The following is a 3,332-nucleotide window of genomic DNA, read 5'->3' as shown; positions in this document are numbered from 1 at the left end:
GAAAGGTAGTAGTTGCTCCACCCATTATGCAAAACCCAGTCAGAACGTTTGAGAAAATCATCAGCCTCCTCTTTCTGGCATGCACACAAAGGGATAAACAGACCTTTTTTACTTACTGAACAGTCTGACGTTGTTTCAGGGTCCCAGTATTGGTGATAAATAATCATTGTCTTCTAAACAATTTCTTTCATCCTGACCCACAAACGTTACTTATTCATAAGGCATGGGCCAATCTCTATACTGAATTATGTGCCCTCAGTAACAAAAGGATTCAGCCTCAAACTGAGAATTCTTAGACTTACTATTCAAGTCTTCCAGAAGATAAACATTTCTACAACTCTGCCATTACTAATGCTCTTTGTGAGGCAGAAGGTACTAGAGATCTAGGACTGAATGCATTGACTGGTTCCATGCAGAGCCTGTAGACAAACATTCATTTGCCCTATATCTTATAAGAAGATCTAGGGTTTTCCATGCTCCCAAACCTCGCTTGTCTATCGTCTCCCCACTCTCTGCTAGTCAGTCCCAAACTGAGCTCCCCAGACTGAACAGGGATGCTTTTGGAACACTGAGTCCTGGAGAACTGGCAAAGACAGACCTGCAGAGGAGTTTGATGTGTAGAGTGAGTTCTTCCTGAATTAAGTAATTGTATCTAAGACTCTTCAATGTTTCTATACCTTGAAACTTCCATCAGACAACAGAATCTTGAGACCCTTCAGGCAAATTTAGTAATTAGTTCTGGAAGCAAAAATATAGTTAATGTGAAGATTTTGAGTTGGCAAATACAGCTGGGAAATTTATATCTGTTTTGTCTGTTGTTTCAGAGAGACTAACAGAATGTCCATAATTTAAAACAAACAAACAAACAAACAACACTTTATTTTAAATACAAAAAATCTTTTCTTTCACTTTTCTATGATCTGTAAGGCAAAGGGTGGATAAGAGGTGCAATTAGAAGCAATAGCTCCTTACCCTGTGAGAGAAGGGCTGCCTATAAACACGACTCAGTCTGAAGAGATGAGATACAAAATGAGCTAGGGAGAAGGCAACCAATGCCTGCATCTTAAGCAATACTGAAGGAGGGAAGCTACCATAAGCCCCAAGAGATGTCCTGAGGCAGAGTGCTCCTTCCCACTTGAACTCTGGAAAAAGGAGGCACTCTCGTTCTTATTTATTACCTTCTCCTGCCAGTCAGAGGGAACAGGCTATTCCCTCTTCTTTCCTGTACCATTGCTCCCATGAAGAGTTTCACAGTGTAGAGATACCAAATTACTCAAGCTGCAAGTTGTAAATAGTAAATCTGCTGCTGAAATCAATGCAATGCAAAACCAATTAGTTTTATGTAGAATATTTTTATTATTACATCAACAGTCTCTGTTAAATTAACCTGGGCAGTCCAAGCGCATTCCCAAGGAAGAAATCTTTTTCCTACACTACACACAGTAATGGGAGGAGGCAAACAAACTGAGAAAAACATTATTTTTTTTCCTCTGTTGGGGAGATAAAGGTTTCAACTACCAATTTGTAAGATACAGTAAGGTATGTACGGCATAAGGAATGATCAGATATTCAAAATTTTCTGTAATTCCTTTCTGTGGGATACTTACTGATGAGTAAACTCTGACTGCTGGACAGTCCTGTTGTGGGATGAGAAGAGTGGCTGGGAGGTATTTCTCTGGATGGTGACTGTTAGCAATTAATACTTGCTGTGGTGCTGTTTCTTGTTGTCTTTGCAGACTTGGAGTCACAGACTATAAAGAATTCTTGAATTGCCTTGGTTCCAGGCTCTTCCAACAAATGATGCTTCAGGGTGCCAGAAGCAGAGCTGAAAAGGCGGGAGTGTGCTCCATGACATTTCCTCTCTGTGTGTTTATTAAGCATGGTGTGGGAAGAAAACACAAACAGGTGATCTGTGAAGGCTTAAAGGGCATGTGGGCTGTAGCGCAAGGATGCTTGATGGGTGCCAAGCTGTGTGTGCAAGTTGAGGAGATGGAGATACTTGTGGCTCATAGCTTTGTGGTTGAGGTTTTCAGTTTCCTTTGCCACATGCTAGTCGGGCTTTGAAGACAGCCTACAAAGACCTTCAGGTACAAAAGTCCACCTACACACACGTGCATCTAAACGGAAACATGCACACACATACACAAACTGCTGGGAGAAACAGAACTATGTCTGTCTTTTATAAGCTCTTTGTCCAGCTGCTTATGCTGTTGCCAGCCTGCCCCTAAGGCTGCTGTGATTCCACATTCCCATGGGCGATTGCCAAACCCAGTGTGCTCTGACTACTTGCACTATTCCCTGTTTGCTGCAACAGGGTGGTGCTGGGTGGAATTTTTTTCAGCTCCAGTCCTTAGAGTATCCCTGTTAAGGGACACAGAAGAGTTTATTCCTTTTGCTCAAGTTATACAAAAATAGTTAAACAGAATTCAGAACTGTAGTTGGATTTTTTTTTAGAAGAATTTGGATTTTTCATTGCTAGTCATCTGTCTGACAAGATGTATCTCCTTTTTCTGTCCGTATTTTTTTTTGCAGCTTGTGGTTTATAATAATCAGTTGCACTACCTCTACAAATAATTTTTGCTGTAAACAAGTACTGCTTTTCTACTGGTCCCAAATGGATAATTCCCACCACTGGATTGGTGAATGGTCTTTTCTGCTAAATCGTTGGACGCAATTGTTCCCTGAACAAACAATTAGGATTCTTCCATATATTCAGCACTTATGTGCACACACATGCGTGAAGATACACACACATAGAGAGAAGTGAATATATAAATATCATCAAAAATGTGCCACAATGCTAAATTAAGCACCAGCTATGTTTTAATGCACCTTCTTTCCTTGCCTCAGGAGGATTCTGAAGCACAGGTTTAGATGACCTACGTTCAAGTGACAGAACCAGGAAAAATGTCTCCTCTTTATATTAAACAGGGCCTTTGTCTTGCCTTTGACTCCACTGAGGAGAAATCCTTGTTCCCTTCAGAAAACAAGGAGCAGAGGCAAAGTCATGTGCAAATGATGAAAGAATCATTGCAGACTGTTTGGGAAGATGACTCTAGGAAGCGGGAAATATGTTCACAGGCATTGTTTGCTGCTGGTGTTCACAATGCCCTTTGTCTCCTGCAAATGTTATTGCAATTAAAAGCTGGCTCAGACAAATGAAGTGAATCAGACAGTGCTTATTTACATGAATATTTGGCATGAATAATATTTGGCATAATTTCTGAAGACTGACAGTTATGAAACCTCTTCCTTTTACAGGCCTTTGCATGTCTTTACAATATTCTTTTACCGTCCAGTCAAAATATGAACTTGTTTCCCCAGCTAGGAAA

The sequence above is a fragment of the Columba livia genome, chromosome 1, assembly GCF_036013475.1.
Source record: "Columba livia isolate bColLiv1 breed racing homer chromosome 1, bColLiv1.pat.W.v2, whole genome shotgun sequence".
In the NCBI taxonomy this organism is placed as follows: domain Eukaryota; kingdom Metazoa; phylum Chordata; class Aves; order Columbiformes; family Columbidae; genus Columba; species Columba livia.
Note: the sequence above shows the minus strand (reverse complement) of the source record.